The following is an 18,946-nucleotide window of genomic DNA, read 5'->3' as shown; positions in this document are numbered from 1 at the left end:
TTTAGTCAGCTCTTAGATCCCGATGACTACTGATTCTTGCTTCACATTTGGCTTTGCACACATCACGTTCTCCTGGAATCTCAATTTCTTGTCCATTAAAATATTAGGATTAGAGTAAATGGGCTTCAGAGACTCAGATATGCTATTATGTTTGTTTTTCTATATTTAGGTAGAAACAAATGACAAATCCCTTCATGTACACCATTCAAGAGAGGAGCAAGGCAGTAGCTCTGGGAGGGATGGAAGCAAAGAGAATAATAAAGGTCCCATAAATCATGCATAACAAAACATGCTGGTAAAAGGCATCCGGACAAGAAAACTGCCCTTAGTGTGAGCAAGATTTGAACTTCTATGCTTTGCTGCTGCATCTGTGTCAAGTCCCAAGCTCACAGAAAAAAAAGCATAATCCTTCCTCCTCTACTAGAACATTCTAAAACTGTGTTAAGCAATGGGTTCGCCACTGAGGTGTAGAGGTACAGAGGCTCCAAAGTGTTCAAAGATACAGAGACAATGGTGACTTGGAAAATATTTCCTGAAATTAGGTCTTAGATATTTCCAAAATGCAATGCAAGTCCAACCCTCCCTTTCTTCAGGCCAAAACACAACAGAGGCATATCATAGGAATAGAGGTAGAGGAAAAGATGAGAAGGTCTTGACACATGTGTTCCCCAGGTTGTTGGAATACAATGACCCCACATTAGAGTGGAGCTTTACTGTTGTTGTGTGTTGAAAACATTCACTTATTTGCTATTTCAATCATTCAGTAAACACTTACTGAGCATTTATTATGTTCCATATATTATGCAAAGCACTGTGGACCCAGGTACCATGAAAGACTTTAAGAATTGGTGGGAGAAGAAAAGAAACTAATTTGCATTATTACACTGATACAGTGTGAAAATTGGAAGAAATAAAGAATTTTTGAATTAGAAATTTGGAAAAGAAAGGGGAATTGAGGAGAATGGGAGCTTTTGCCCAGAAGTTGTTATTTTGCAGCAGTAAGAGGGAGAAAAAACCAACTGTGTATGCTGTAGTGGTAGAGCCAGTAGTCAACTCAAGCAGTTTGCACCAGGATTCTTGTTTGTTTGCTTTTTAATGTTTATTTATTTTTGAGAGAGAGACAGAGTGTGAGCAGGCGAGGGGCAGAGAGAGAGACACAGAATCCGAAGCAGGCTCCATCCAGGTTCTGAGCTGTTAGCACAGTGCCTGACGCGGGGCTTGAACTCATGAGCTGTGAGATCATGACCTGAGCCTAAGTCTGAGCTTAATGGACTGAATCACCCAGGCACCCTCTAGATTCATGTTCTTAATCACTTTGCTATGCTGCTTCATAGCTATCAGTAGCTCTCATTTAAATAATATTAATAGTAACAATAGTTAAAATGTATTGAGTACTTATATGTAAATTCACACTCAGTTGTCACATTTTAATTCTCATTGCAATTTTATGATGTGAGCACCACTTTAAATTTTCTTTTACAAACAACAAAATGTATGAAGAAAGATTAAATAATGTGCCCAGGGGTCACAGAGCTAGAAGTAGCAAATCCAGGATCCCAGCCCAGTTCTGATTAACATTAGAAACTATGCTTTTAATCACAAGTTATATTATGCTGCTGGCATGTCACATAAGCCATTTCTCCTCAATCTATGCCTCCTTCCCTCACACTGAGCATATGTTTTGTGGATATTTCAAATTCTTATTTCCAAATGAGCCAACATCTCTTTATGAAAACATTAGTTCACTTTATAGTATATAATGCTATCTGTTATAAATTAATTATGCTATTTTAATAAAAGCACATTTTGCTTTGACTTTTATTTTTCTTTTCAATAAAGCATTCTGTGAATGAGAACTTTACAAAATGTTAATGTATACACGATTCCTTTTGCTTTGAATCTAGAATATGAGCGGGATGATCTAGGTCACTATGAAGGGGCCAGGAATAGGTAGGCTTTTATTTGTAAGCCATAGTTGCCATCTATAAACCAGAAGACCGCCCCACATCCCCTTCTCCAGCCATTACTATTTCCCATCCCCAGAGTAGCTTATGTCCCTTGACATGCACGTTGGCTCCTCCAGAACATCGCTCAAAGAAGACTATCCTGATACCCATGGCTGCTTGTTCAGTTTCCATCTTCCCCATCTAAGAATTCTGTTAGTTCTATCTGATTTGTTCCCAGCTGCACCTCCAGCATTCAACATACAATGTAGTAGCTCAAAAAATACATTAAAATCCAACCTTATCTTACATCTTTCACATGATCATCATTTTTCATCCAGTATCTATTTATACTCTTACTCTTCAACAGAGTACTCTTCTATTCTATTCTACAGAATATCCTGAGTTAATGCTTTCTTAAGCAGGCTCTATGCCCTACATGGGGCTTGAACTCATGACCCTGAGATCAAGAGTTGCATGCTTTACTGACTGAGCCAGCCAGGTGCCCCCAGAGTGGATATGTAAGAGCACAAAGCAGATCATGGAAATGCATTAAAAGCCTCTAGTGACTTCCATTTGCACTTGGCATAAACCCAAGCTCCGTATGCTGGCATAACCATAAAGAGCACCCTTCTTCCTCTTCAGCTTCAGGTCCTACATTGTAGCCTTTCTTCACAATGTTCCACCCATTCTGATTCCTCACATGGACCAAAGGTATATCCTCAGCTCTAAACACTTGGCCTTGCTGTTTGCCTTGAAATAGTCTTCTCTCTGATTTCCACATGACTGAGTCCCACAAATCATACAGGACATAGAGTGAATTTCACTTTTCCAGAGAGGCCTTCTCTGATAACCCTTTCTAGACTTTCTATCTCTCTACTCAGTTGACTTTATTTATATCATACATCTTTTATTAACTAAGCAAACAAGATGATTTTTGATAGTATTATTTCATTTCACTAGAATGTATTCTCTGGACACAGAAAAGGTGACTATCTCCTGTGCACTTGGAGTTAAGGATTAATAATGATTAGCAAATAGCAAATACTCAAATATTATTTGAATTACTGATGAATTATGAATGTTAGTAGATCCTAGAAGGTATGCCCACGTGAAGTATCATCAGTAAAGAGGTCCAGGTGGATAGGTGGTAATGGGTATCAGTAGTGTTTTGGCTTCACCTGCCTAATGTCTTTAGGGGGGATGCGGGGTGCTACTTCTCTGTCCAGTTTATGTGGCTCTGTGTGAGCCTCTAATACCGATTAGTTTAATCACATATGAAATCCTAAGAATGTAGATTTGATGGAGACACAGTTCTAGAAGGGCTTTAAAAACAACCATTCAATGGATGTGAAAGCAGCAGAAACATATGGGCAGATTTCTTCAGTTAGCCAGTATCTTCCTTCAGAGGCTCTCATTTTTCAGTGGATGTCTTCTACTTGTGGAAGCTTATCAGAATTATTTTCTGTTGCTCAGAACCAAAAGCCTGCCATATATATGGGGGAAGGGGGCAGGATATGACATCAAGAGCTCAAGGTGAAGCCGGATAACTGAAGTAATAGGAAAGTTGATTTAGGGTAACAGGCAGACTGTTGCAATTTTGTGGGTGGTGTTCCAATGACTGTAGCACATGTTTAGATAGTTTAAGTAAGATCTGTGTTTTTATGAACCAATCATATTTATTTAAAGGAGAGTAAAACGATGGGCAGTGAGAGGTATGGTAGTGGCCTCCAGTTAGTGTGTCAGATGTGCTATATTTTTTAAAGGGAAAAAGATAAAAAAATATGAAGAAGAAAATCACTTTGAAGTGCCTTGTAATCTCATGTTGGTTTTTCTATCACTCTGACACTTTAAATATTGTTTCTGAGTAAATTTCTCCTCAGGTATTCTACTTACATTTTATTTCTTTAAGTTTTTTTATGTTTATTAAAATTTTTTTAATGTTTATTTATTTTTGAGACAGAAAGAGAGACAGAGCATGGGCAGGGAAAGGGCAGAGATAAAGGGAGACACAGAATCTGAAGCAGGCTCCAGGCTCTGAGCTGTCAGCAAAGAGCCGGACAGGGACTTAAACTCACGTGCCGTGAGATCATGACCTGAGCTGAAGTTGGACACTTAACTCACTGAGCCACCCAGGCACACCTAATGTTTATCTATTTTTGAGAGAGAAAGAGAGACAGAGCGTGAGAGGGGGAGGGACAGAGAGAGGGAGACACAGAATCTGAGCGGTCAGCACAAGTCCGACTCAGGGCTTGAACTCACAAACTATGAGATCATGATCTGAACTGTCAGATGCTTAATGAACAGGGCCACCCAGGTGCCCCTCTCTTTACATTTTATTTATTTACTTTTTAATGTTTACTTATTTTTGAGACAGAGAGACAGAGCACAAGCAGGGGAGGGGCAGAGAGAGAGGAAGACACAGAATCCGAAGCAGGCTCCTGATGAGCGGCTGGAACTCACAAACTGCAAGATCATGACCTGAGCTGAAGTCCGGTGCTTAACTGACTGAGCTAGCCAGGTACCCCTCTTTTTACATTTTAAATACCCAAAGCATGCAAGTATCTCTATTTTGCACCTCTAAGAATATATGCTACATAATAAAAATTAGGCTCCTTGGGAACCATGTCAAACTTCTCTTCTCCTTGATATGTGTATATTTCCCAAAGTCTCCATGATTTGGGTCGATTGATTATTGACACTTAATATCTTCATTCTTCAGATGGGGATTTGATATAAGCAGAGCCCAGTTAGAACAAAGGCAGTTACACTACAATGGATACTTATATTTTTGGATATAATTGTCTCCATTGGGATTCTATGAAAACTTAAAGCAATAGAAATTTTAAAAGGCTATGGATACCCTTCCATTAATTGAGAATATGTTTTTTTAATAGAGAAAATTCCTACAATAAAATAAAATGTTTCCTTTTATTATACAGGGAACAAGAGTTTTCCTGTTTCTTTTATTTACTCCCTTGCATTCTTATTCAATGTTTAATTATGGTCCAGTTTAACCTATTAAAACTATTAATATTGTTATGCACTTAAAATTCACTTAACACAAAAAATTCTCTTAATAGATATATTTTCCTTTATACATATGCTTCCCTCTGTAATTGTACTACTGGAGATTATTACCTTCAACATCAATAATAACAATATTTGTAGAGTGTTTTCTGGTTAACAAGGTGCATTCACCCTTATTCACTCGATTCTCTCCTATAATCTATGTTCAATATCAATGTGTTTATTTTACAGGTAATGAAATAGGGCTCAGGAGTTAAAGGACTGGCCCAGGGTCACGTGACTAGCAAACAAAAGAGCTGGGATTTGAAGCTAAGCCTGCACAATCTCAAAGTCTACATTCTTTTCCTAAAAATCATAGGAAAGCTATGTCATGTGAAGCTAAAGTGTACTTGGGGAAAGAAAAGAATGATCAATAAGGAAAAAATACATTGCTATTTTCTGTTAAAATAGTTCATCCATTGTCCTTGTAGAATTCCGATTCCTATGCCCTATTAGTAAATACTCATCTACAAATAGACTCAAGATCTCCAATTTTTATCTCATCTTTTTCTTGTTCCTATTACTATTATTTTTATGATAAGTAGGTGCAATATTAAAAGGTGGTGTTTTCTCACAATAACTGGACACAATGATAAGTGTTTTACACCTGCATGACTGACAGGCGGATGAAACCCAGGAAGCGAGTTACTACACCATACTCAATCATACCATTTCAAATCTCCAACTGACTTTGAGCACACAGCAGCTTCTAGTGGTTCTCCTGAACAGAACAGTAATCCTGAATGTTATAAATAGGTTGTTTGGTCAAAATATTGACAACCTAATTGAAAAATATATATCCTACTGTTTCACTGTTTGCTAGCCAGTGAAATGAGACAGAAACCCCAAGGAATCACAGAAGGCTTCATATGACCTGCCACTTTGACTTATGTAACTGCATTATCCCTGCGAATAAAAGACCTTGTTTATTTTTAGTTTCTTATTTTTCCCCATCAATGTGGTCTATGAGGCAACTGTAAACAACAAATGTTGAGAAGACAAAAAAAGTTGTTAGAACTTTCACAGCTTAAGCCTTTATCTGGGCCCTTCTTAAAGAGACAGAGAACAAAATTCTGGATGTATCTTTACCTCACCCCAAATCTACACAAGAGAACAGTGGCATTCCTGTAGCTGGCAATAAAATAGTGAACAAAATCAAGGTCGTTTAGTAGCATGGAGACCTGGGAAGTGTCCTTCACATCTGCCATCCTGATTGATTAATGATTGATTATCTACACCTTACATATATTACAAGTAAAAATTGTTGACTACCTGGTTGCGTCATCACAAAACATACGATTTGCACTCTTTTGGGCTAAGTGCTGGAGAAGATTCAAACCTGAATGAAAATGAAAGACAGGCTACTCACTGAGTGCCTACAAAACCTTGCTTTGCAAAGTAGGGTCTGTGGGCAGGCAGCACACACACATTACTCAGTTTAAGCTTTGGCTTCCTCCTGTTAACTGGGGATAAACTGTTTTACTTTGAATCTTGTCTTGAGACAAACACAAATACAACACTTCTAGTACAGCATCTACCTAAGTATTTCTCAGTCTTTAATGAATGGCTAACTAACCCTACGCCTCACAAAAGGAAGTCCTTTTGGGGTATGGCTTGCAATTCTCCCTCCAAAACTTCTTGCACATATTATCCCGTAATAGAGACCACTAAAATATCCATTCTTCTTTTAATTAACAGTATCTGAGTTTGTAGAGGAAAGTAATGTGTGTAATTAAAACAAAACAAAGCCAAACAAAAATACTACATTTAAGGAAATTTCCTGGAAGTCCCTTCCAGCCACTCTTATGTGCATCACACTGCCCACAAATTAGTCACATGCTCCTGCCTAACTGAACGGAGGATGGGAAATATGAGACAGCAGACAGAATATTTGGTGGTCACCGCTATTTTTTCTCAGACTGATGCAAATGTTTTCTATTTTTTCTTGAATAAAAAAAAATGCTACATGCATTTTACTGCAGCAAGAAACAGTAAATAAAATGAATGAAATATTGAAACTTCAGATCCTCTAAAGAGATAATGAACTTCCTTAAGAGAATGAAAAGACAAGGCTTTCTGAAAGACATCATTCGCTCTTTCTCTTGCATTGTGTACAGGATGTGTATACGATGCCTGGAAGCACATCATATTTTGATTTTTACCACGAGTCAAATAAACGGAGGAAAATTTCAATTATGTTGCAGAGATGTTGATCTTGACCTCAGTGGCTGCTGCACCACTGATGTCAGCCACCCCTTCAGAAATCATGTTGTAAAAACAATAAACTTCTATTTATTGAAGTGACCAGTTTTTTGAAGTTGAGACTGTTCCTAATGAATACACTTAGTCATTAGTGCTGTACTGGATCTCAAACAGACTTCCAGTTCTAGAAACAAGTTCCAGTCTCTATGATATACTTCTTTTGTCATTTACTCTTTTCTTTTTTGAAATCTCCCAGTCAAGATGCCTATCTCCCTTCCCTGTTAATAAATTTAAAAAGCCCAAATAAGAACAACGCTGATAATGATTCTTTGTCCCTTGCAACCAAAAGAATTTAAAAGAAGACATCTTCAGAATTGGCCCAGTGTCATAGGAGAGTGTTAGATAGACCACCAAATCTCAGAGCCTGATCTAAGGAAGGTCTATGTGGTTATCTAAACCGGTGTTTCTCAAACCTGGCTACTTACATACAGAGCATGCTAAAACAGAAGAGGGAGAGAGAGACACACACAGAGAGATTTCCTGGCTTCTTTCCAAAGCAACAGAATTTGTGGTAGGAGGAGATAGTTGATGGCAGGCAGTCTGAAAGTATAAGATAAAAATTTATTTTTACATAAATGTCTCCAGCTGGATCAGTGATTTCCAAGGTCAGTTTCATAGCTGGAGGAATTTAGGCATAATTAAGGGAATTGACTCCTTTGGGGTCAGAGTGACTGACCCAACTGATGGCAGAATCAACATTACAATCCTATCTCCAGGCTGCCTATCCCAAATTTATTCCATGGACCACCTGTCTAGCGAGGTCCTTGGAGATATTTCTTTCTGGTTCCATTTCTATGAGGCAATGAAAACTGGATAATGGGAAACCTCTTTGCACATCCCCACATATTTCTCATATGCACAGACTGAGACTCATTTTTCTACCCATCTATAAATAGAAAGCAAAGGGAGGAGGAAAATATAGAGAAAAATACTAAGACACACTATGTGAGGTATAGATCTCATTCATTCCTTTTTAGGTGAATAATGTAAGGCTCAATAAGTTTAAGACAAATATTTAAATTCACAAAGCTCAAGAATAACAGAGCTAGGATTACAAATAATCTGAACACCTTCAACTTCCATGCTGCTTTGTCAATAATATCGTGCAGCTACTGATGATGGACATGGCTTGCTGCCCATGTTGTTTAAAGAAATAAAGGTCTATCAAAACAGGGATTTGAAATCCAAAACAGCCCTGACATTCTTTAGTTGAAGGTGTCTCAAAGCCAACTAATGCCTAAGTGTCAGAGTAAGATTTTAGGACTAGTTTTGTCCAAATATAAATCATATACTGTTTCTCTTAAACAAAATTTGCAGTGAGGTTGCAAAAAAACTAGAAAGAGCAGAAGTTCCATATTGATGTTGTTTTCAGGGTCTCTAATATAATTTGTGTCTCAAATTCTACCCTCCACTGTAGTCTATGGTCCTGCCAACTGCAGAGAATTTATATAAAAGCAAGAAGATGAGAAAAGACTCTATACCTTAGGTACTGATTCCAGATTGTTTCCAAATGAAAATGGTCAGGTATGAATTTCTACACAGAAAAAGTATGCCTGGGGAAGGAATAAGACAGGGCAATCAATTACGAGACCTATCCTTTTAAGCTTCATTCGGCCAGTGTTACACAGCTGTCAATCCCCTCTAATCCTGCACAGAATCATGGAATTATTTGATGAATGAATCTCAATTTCCCAACTCCCCGAGAGTCGACTTCTGTGATCTCGGAGGCTCTGCAAGAGTGGTGATGTGACTTACCAACTCATATGAGGACCTCTTTCTCTAGCTTTGGATGATAAAACAGAACCTAACTAGAGTCCCTGGTTTTGCTCCCATTCTCCTAAAACTCTTTCTACAGCAGCAAGAGTTTAGGAAAGTAAATCAGATCATATCATTCTTCTTCTCATTTGGCCCTTGAAACTTCCCCTTCCCTCTCATTTATTGTCCTACCAGCATGCCCTGGCACACTGACCTCTGTTATTCAACATACCCATGTGGCCCTATCTCAGAACACTTCAACTACTATTCTTCCTTCCAGGAAAGTTCTTCCCAGATCTCTCAATGACTGATTCCTCATGCTCAGGTCTCTGTTCCCAAGTTCCTGCCTCGGGGAGTCCATCCCTGTCTATCTCTCATCTTCCCTTTTACAAAATTCTGCTAAAAATACATAAAGTCTAAAAAATGTTATCTGATCCATTTTAAGAATATAGTTTAGTAGTAAGTATATTGACATTGCTGTGGAACTAATCTCCAGAATGTTCTTGTCTTGCAAATCTGAACCTCTATACCATTAAACGATAACTCCCATATCCATCTCTCTTTAGCCCCTGGTAACCACCATTCTACTTTCTGTTTCTGTGCATTTGACTATCCCAGATGCCACATATAAAGGGAATCTATAGTTATTTGTGTGACTGGCTTATTTCACTTAGTGTGAGTCCTCAAGGTTCTTCCTTTCTGTAGTATGTGTCAAAATTTCCTTCCTTTTTAAGGTTGAATAACATTCAATTGCACGTATATATCAGATTTTGCTTCTCCATTCATCTGTCAATGGATATTTGGGCTATTTTCACCTTCTAGATGTTGTGAACAATGATGATAAGAACATGAGTATACAAATATCTATTGGAGAACTCGCTTTGAATTCTTTTTGCCCAGAAGTGAGTTGCTCAATTATACTGTCATCCTAATTTTTTGAGAAACTACCATACTGTTTTCCATTGTGGCAGCACCATTTTCCATTCCCACCAATAGCGCACAAGGTTTCCATTTATCCACGTCCTTGCCTACACTTGTTATTCTCTGCTTTTGTGATAGCATTCTAGTGGATGTGAGGTGTTATCTCTTTATGATTTTGATTTTCATTTCCTTACTGATTAGTGATGTTGATCATCTTTTCCTAAGCTTGCTCATCATGCATATATCTTCTTTGGAGAAATGTCTATCCAAGTCCTTTGTAATAATTTCTTAATATTCCATGTCTAACCTAAATATTACATGTTTAACCATTTGGTAAATTTTGGTAAATGTTTAGAATGTTCTTTTATTATAACTATTGATATAAAAATACCATTGCACATAAATATTGATTGGCAATTCTGATTTTCCCTTCAGGAAAAATTTCCTAGGAGCAGAACTACAATTATTACATCAAGATATATGAACATTTTATAGGTTTTTGATTCATGTTTCCACATCTTTCCAGAAATGATGCACCAATTTATAGTCCTACTTACAGGGTATAAAAGAAATACTTGCACTTTCAAGACACAATAGTGAGGATGTTATGTGTAAAAGTGAAAAAATAAAATTAAAGTTACTAATTTGAGAGCTAAATGTCCTATTTTGCTTTGACTCACTAGAATGTTTGTCTTTTTCTCTGTATAAAATGGCTTTATTAACTCTCATAATGGAGAAAATGTAGTGCTAAAAATCTTCTCAAGAGCTAAAATTCACACATCAGTCTGTACTGTGCTTGTTTGTCATAATTATTTAGACACAGTTTCTAAAGAAAATACTGGGATTCAGCTATATCATCACTTGGGAGACAGTAATGATTGATACCTTCTCAAATGAACCTGAGATCTCTCTGGCCTTAGAACAGGAGAAAGACAAAGAGTAACAGATTATGAGGCAATTCTTAGAACTTACAGAGAATCTGAATATTCCTGACTAACATTCTTAAGCAATTTAAGATTTTACTTTTGTGTTTGTAGCACCCTTTCAAATACTGTTCTAGAATTTCCTGTGGCATTAAGGGAGTGATTCAAAACCAACCATAGACAAGTCAGCAATATTATAAGTTATCTCATAATGTCTATAAAAATAATTCATGGCTATTTCACTACTCTCTTGGTTATCATAATGCCTTATGCAGCAGTTAGTTTTTAGCCAGGCAATAAAGAGCTCTACTCATTCCATTTCCCCATTTGTAAAATGTGATACTGAACTTCACTCATGATTCTCAAACTGAGTTCCTTGAAATCACAGGGGTACTGCAATTACAACAGTGCATTAAATTTGGGGTGGGGTGGGGTGATTTATGTAAGATCCCATAAACCATACAATTCTTTTTTAAAAGCAGCAAGAATCTTGGACTAGACTAGGTATCTTTCTAGCTCTGAGACTATGGCTCTATCTTTTCCTTGCCACACCTCATTACGCTTTCCAGCTCACGTTCATAATAGTTACAGGCAATAGAGAAAAGATTAATTTCTGGTTAGTTACTATTTTTTTTATTCCTTTTGAACTCTAATAGGTATTTTCATGATACTAGTACTTGTATAACTCACATGTCATGTGCGGTTTTCTGGCCCCATTCAGAGTGATTTATGTGCTAAAGCCCCTCTTTTAATCCCTATAGAATCCAAAACTCTCTATAGGTAGATTTCAGCAAACAAATGTTAGGCAGAGAATAGGAAAGGGTAGAGAGCTGCCCTCCCTTGATCACTCTGTTGTATGAGCATCTGTGTATGCTCTCTGTTCTGAAAAGTATCAGATGAAATTGTTCCTCAGATCCCTTAAAAATCCTTTTTCACAGAAGGCATTGTGTAGCATAATGTACTTCCTGGAATGTAGAAGAATGGGCTTCTGCTGGGATTGTGGGAGTTAAGACAAAATAGGAAATTGGCTTCCATCACAACCATAACAACTTCAAAATTCACATTAAAAAGATGGTCTTTAAAATAGAGTTTGGTTTTCCCCCCATGAAAAAATTTAAACTATTTTTCAGTCGTAATTGTCTACTTCATAACCTCTCAAGATGTCATTCTTTTACTGTTTTCCTATTTCTCTTTTTCCTCACTCCCACATGGACTGCCAAGGAGTGAGTAGAGTCTTGCTACTGAATAAGGAGGAATCATTGGCTTCTCCGGCACTATTTCTGCTTCATTCTGCTCTGGAACTACCTTCATATACCCGAACCCAGCAACACAAAGAGACTTTCCATGTAACAGGATCCATGCTCCTACAAAACATTTTGGTTGAAAATAATTATGTTGTCTTTCTTTTATGTTTTTCTTTTCCTGTCAGAAGTTCTTACAGGAAGACCCATATATGATGATGCCCACAATCATCTGAGCCACACAGGTATTATTTCATATGTGCCATGTTTCCAGTATGTAGAATTTTGTGCTACCCATGATTTAAATGTTTTGTTTCAAATAGTTTTCCAAAGGTATTTTGCCCTTCAGTGACCCGATGTTTCTTTTAATAACCCTCTTCCCTGATCTCAAATGATTCGGTGACTTAAATGGGCATTCCAACGCTATATCAAATCCATTTGTTAAATCTTTATTAAGTTTAACAGCAAAGTCTCATAAGTTTGGCTTGGCTAATCTATCAATTTGAGGCTCATTAAGATAAGGAATGACAAAGCTGGAAGAGAATGCCTCTCTTTTCTTTGAAAATACTTATAAAATCAAGCACTCAGCTGTTTCCTCATTGAATACTGCTTTGGAAATGTCAGGCGAGTTTGAACTGTCAAACCCATCAAAAATACTGCTGAATTGCAAAGGAAACAATGACTACCTAGGGAAAACAGTAAACTGTAGGACCCAGGAGTCTGCTTTTCCCATAATAAGGGAAGAAAATTTTGAAAGGGCAAAGTTGGAGCCAACTTATTCCATCTGACGTCCACAGAAGATTTCTCACTTTTGGGGCCATGTGGAGAGGAACAATACATTTCTAGAACACAACTGTCTGGAAATGACTTCCCTTGCTTCTAGGAGATTTGTGTTTCCACTCTATCCTGTCCACCTGTGCCAGTTGTATTTTCCCTAATGAATCAGAAAACCTCTCCTTGCCTTTCCCCCAAACTTACAACTGCCTTTGGGTAGAGAGTTTCCCTGACACAGTGATACGCTACAACGAAAATGGGTACCTGAGTGAAATAAAATTAAGTTCTGAAGCATGGATGCAATTCTATACACTTATCCTTAGAAAAATTTACTCAGACGCTCTGGGTGTCTAGAGTTTTTCTGAAAGCAGAGTCTGATGTAAGAACTTAGTTCTCATTGTAGACAAGTGGGGATCAATCCTACCAGCTGCTTTTGAGGTACTCTGTGGGTTGTGTCACTCTGAGGGATGACATATAAAACTGTTCATGACTCCCATTCTCCATTGTTAGAGGCTGACAACTAGGCATGCCAATTTCCTTATATGTTTGGACTGTCCATCAGTTGAGCAAGTTGCCAAGAATCTGGGGAAAATCTTCAAAGTAGAAAAAGAGATATATAAGCCAGAAGCTTTAGATGTAGCACTCTTGTAACGCATAGGAACTGTCTGCCATGGCTACAGCTTGAAATCAGAGGTTGGTCTGAAACAGGTGATATAGATTATCAAATGTGGCTGCTAAAGTGAATCTTAATATTATATCCATTGTAAAGATGATGACAAACCATCTATTACCATGAGACTTAGAAGTGGTTTGTGTCAAGTATTCACATAGTGAATTATACATGAAGGTTGATCAGTAAAAACTTGTTAACATGATAAAGTTGAAGTTTTGAACACAGCATTCAAATTCCTCTGCTAACAGCAGTTGCATTTCCTTTCTTATCTCTTTCTAGTCTCTTTAATGTCATCTTTTCTCTAGCCACATTAATCTATTAGAAGCCCAGGGTCTTTCTCCTTGACAACATCTGTGGTTCAAGTCTCTTTCTTTCTAATCAAAAAACTCTCAATCCCATTGGACCCAATGGAGAAAAGAGAGTAGAGAGTTCATAAAGTGAGGCTCATAATTTCTGTTTATTTTATAACCTCATTTGTGTCCCAAACACTTTGAAATTTCCATTTGTTAATACCAAACTCCTAATATAACTACCCTAATGATTGATAGACTCAATGGCTATTTTTTATTTGCTTTCATGAATAGTTGGCTGAATCTGATGCAGTTGGCTACATCTTGTTCTTTAAATGTTCTAATCTCCACTCTGCGAGTCTCTTTTCATCTATTATCTTTGTTTTCTTACAGACTTCTCTCTTTTGCCTACATCTTAACACTAGTGTTGGCCAACTTTCCATCCTTGGCCCTCCACTTCTCTGCAAGTCCTTTCTTAGACAACATAGGGAAAGATGAGATCATCTGGGCTGCAGATTATGAATACATTTCATTGTAAACTGCACCAGACTAACAAGAATGCACTAAGGACTTGAACTAGTCACTTATAAGCTGAATCTACAAAGAAAAAAATGTTTATTTTATTCATGCATGTTTCTAGGGAAAGTAGAATATATCACAAAACAATCCAGATTTTCTGCTTCCCAGGAAAAATTAGACAACCTGGAAAAACTAGCCCAACATCTCTGTACACAACCACTGGCTGCAACTGAGTGACATCCTTCTACCTTTAGTGAATTCCTAAAATACCTACACGTAACCAGTTCCAGTTCTGCACCCACATACGCATTTGTCCTGTTCTACACTACCTAGCCCAACTGTAAAGAAGATGAGAAAGAGTAAAAAACAAGAAAAACTTTTATATAATACATCTTCAGTTCATCAGCTTATCTTCATTTCTGTCACTCTCAAAGTCAATACTGTTAATTAGTACTTCTTTAAGTTATTATCCTTACATTCCTTCCTTTCATTTTTTTTTCTTCCCATGTTTCCGTATAACATTGAAATTCTTTCTTCATGGTCTCTTTCCCTGGCTTCTATCCTGATAGTACATCCTTAAAGGTTGGCATTCCTTGAAGTTTCATTTTTGTAAAATCTATCTATCTATCTATCTATCTATCTATCTATCTACCTACCTACCTACCTACCTATCTATCATCTACCCCATTTGTAACTAAAATTTGCAGACAGTATGGCTTAGTGAAAAGAGTACTAGATTTGGAGTGATAGATTGTGTGTCCTAATCTCTGCTGAGCCAGTAAATAAGACCTTTGGAAATCACTTAACTTCACTGGCTCTTTGCAAATGTAGAACTTAATGTTGAACTAGATTACTGTGAAGGACTGTTTTGGCTAAATTGTTCTAATTAGTCTACCTTTCTAACCTAGGGAAGCTAAATTCTCAAGTAAGAAGATCTCCTAAGTAAATTCTGACCAGATTTACAGTGCAATTTATTGTGCTTTTGACAACCATATATAACTTTACATTTTAATTCTTAATATCCCTCTTTTAGTGTGTATTGACAGTTCAGTTATTTTTGACAAATACACTCTAGTAAATATAACTGGATGATATGCTTTTTCAAAAACTCTTTCCCCCCCCGCCAAATATGCCTGAGGGAAATTTTCTTAGAAGTGAAATAGTGGGTCTCCCAGGAATTGGAACTAAATCCTAAATGGTGAACTGTAGCAAACATTTTTTTTTAAACAGAGTAAGAATAAGCAACAACTGCCTGTTTCTTCCTGGTTCCCCCACAAGCCAATCCTAGCATCTGAACTTGGATCCAGTAGCACTTACCCTCCTTGCCTTTCAATTCTCATTTTAGAATACATTGATTATTCTGGGCAGAAGGTGATAGAAATGGCCCTCCAATGGTAAAAAAAAAAAAAAAATGCAGCAACATGACTACAATGCTAGGCATAAACTAAGAACTGGGTACATGTAAATTTTATCACTGAATCTTCACCACCCCCACCACTACTCTTGAGGTTTATATCTTTAGTCCTATATTACTCAATGACTACTGAGCTCCATTGCCAAGGCACATAACTTATGTTCCCAGAGTCTTATAATGTTCACCTCCATGTTTTGTGAAGATTGAGTCCTAGGAATGGCATGGGTGGGATAACACAGGCCAACTGGGGACTCTGTAGCTTAGTTAATTTATTTGGGGCTCAGTTTCTCCAAGAGACACAATAACAGATTCGGGAAAGTAGATCTTTCATTTTTCTCCTGTACCTCTTTAGTGTTCTATGATTTTAGCATATTATTTCAGGGGGTTCTTTCCTGGCAAGTAAGGAAGATTCATGCCTTTATTTCCTATTAATCCTGAAGTTCTGTGATTTATTCCCTCAAGTTTTATGAAGTAATTACTTGCAAGAGCTCTTCCTTGTATGAACTGTAATAAAAATGACTTAAGAAAAACGGTTAGTCCTTGCATAAAATTATGCAGAAATTAAATTAAAAGGCAGGACATCTGTTCATTTCACATCAAGTCTTTTAGGATCTTCCCAAAGAGCTGCAGAGAATGTGATAATAAGGAAAATTGGGGCACATTCTGATTTCTATAATCGACCTTTCCTGCTCCCATGCTACAGTCTCCCTATTCCCAATTTTCGGCCTGATCTGGGCCAAAAGTTCTTATTGTGACACAGGAATTTCTATCATCTGATGAACAACTGGCTCAAGAGGAATATTCACCTCTTCAAACAGATTTACCCAGGAGAAGAGATGGAAACATGTGGTTATGTAATGTAAAGATAATGAAATATAATAATAACTTTCCTTTATTAAGAATTTATGTCAGAAGCTATATTTATATTTGCATTTATTATTTCAGGAAGTCCTCACAACAAACCAGAACATAGTAATATAATTCCAAAGTGTTGGTTTAAGCCATAGGGGCATCTTTTACAGAAATGTCCCTAAAGACTGTGTACAAATAGGGGCAATAGGATCCAAAGCTTACTGAGTACCTATTTTAGGTTAGTGTATGATGTGTCTTTTTTGACCCAATTTATCTTTCTAAATCTCATGCAATCCTATGAGGTGTGGTATCACTGACCACTGTTTTCTAGACTAGAAATGTAAGATTCAGAAGTTAGGCCATTAGCTTAAGGTTGCATGATAACGAAGCTCAACTGGGATTAAAGAGTGGTTAATAATTATATCTCTTGCCTCTTCAATTTCAAAAACAGACACAGGTTCCTAGTGCTTTCCTTCTAGGGGATGGATATCCCTTCTGGAGACATGGGGACATAGGGAGAGTTTTCTCTAATAAGCTGAACACAGAAACATGAAACTTGCTCCTCTGATCACATTATACAATTTCCAGACAGACAAAACAAAACAAAAGAAGGAATAGTAATCAGAAGCTATTTATGGAATTGATGTAATTTGGAAGGAAGGAAGACGAATCCAAAACTGCTATTGTTAAATCAATATGATAGAGCTCTAAAGAAGTTTAGTTTCCCTATAGTTTTCTTTCTTTTGCCCCAGAATGAAAGGGAAAATTGGGCTTATGTATATATATTTTTTGTGAAACAATTTTCCTCCATGTCAGAAAACCAATCACAGAGCAGGAGGCAGCATTTCCTGGGAGCGCATAAACCAATTTAAAAAGGATTTTAAAATCATTTCCTGTCCATGAATGTAGTCTGCAGAAGGAGACATGGGTACACCAAGGTAACTATAATAGCAGAGGAGATATAAAGAAGGAGGGAAGGAGGGAGAACAACTTCAGGAAAGAAAGAAGTTCACCTGCTAAGAACCCTGAGACTTCAGGGAATGGTCTGGCAATGGTCACTGTCAAAGGATTAATAAGGAAGGCATCTGCTGGGGACAGGTGGCAGCTCAGCAGAAAGGGAAACAGAGGTTTTTGGTGTCAGAAAAAGAAAACACAAATAAAAAACTCTTAATTCCACTCTTTCGTTAAAAAAAACCCTCTTTGATGTGAATTACTGTTAATACATATCAGTATTAATATTAAATGATAACATTCCCATGTTTGGTTAGAATAGGGATTGTGTAAGGTTTCAGCCTTCATGGGTTATCCTTACATGAAATTTTGTTAAAGAAAAAGATGTCATCCAAAGTGTAGATTCATAATCTGATGCTATATATAGGATCCATTCCCAGAAGTGTCAGGAGAAGAAATGTCACATTAAGTAGAAATTTTTAGAAATTGTGACTAGAAGAAGCTGAACAAATTATGCTGGAAGAGGTTTCCCCTCATCACTGAACCATGAGAGAAAAAGGTGCTTCCCTTTACAGAAACACACTGTCCCTTGAGACTCTAAGACCAAGAGTATCCCTGCTGTTGACTAGCATAGAGAGAAACCCTATTCATTCTTTTAAGGTCCCATAGGCTTCACCATTGCTGAAAGGGAGTTCCTCAGGATTCTCTCAGTCCCTTTTTCCTGATGATACCCTCTTCAAGTAAAATTTAAGATGAGTAACTCTATCACTTTAGTTACTTGATGTAGAAAGTGTAACAGATAAATACATTTAAAAATAGATACATAAATCAAAAGAAATCAATTGAAATATAATGATGGGGGATAGGGGGCATAGACAACATAAGCTCCCTTTTTACTTGGTATGGAGTTTATGATGGTGTTACTGAAGATCGAGTGAGATCTCCTTTAAGTGAGTATCCTGTAGCTTTCATAAATTTTGTTTTACTAACACTCGGCCCTATATTTTAATGCTGGGCCAAGATAAATGTATCCCAGCTCTAAGTATTGCTGGGAGATCTCACGAGTTGTATCAAAGGTGTTTTCTTTCTTTCTTTTCTTTTCTTTCTTTCTTTCTTTCTTTTTCCTTCTTTTAATTTTCTTCCTCTTTATTATTATTCAACCTGGATTTCACAGACTAACAGTAGACACCAAACGAAAGCCAAACAGACACATTCACAGTGTCTGTTGAGGTACCGTTGCTGCTTCCACGGGAAATTTTCTCACATGCACTGGGAATCTTGCACATGGTCATGATACCCTTAGAGTCAGGTGTGGGTATTTGGAGTTGAACTCCTCTCTAGATATATATGAAATAGCTC

The sequence above is a fragment of the Panthera leo genome, chromosome E2, assembly GCF_018350215.1.
Source record: "Panthera leo isolate Ple1 chromosome E2, P.leo_Ple1_pat1.1, whole genome shotgun sequence".
In the NCBI taxonomy this organism is placed as follows: Eukaryota; Metazoa; Chordata; class Mammalia; order Carnivora; family Felidae; genus Panthera; species Panthera leo.
This window is presented reverse-complemented; position numbering follows the sequence as displayed.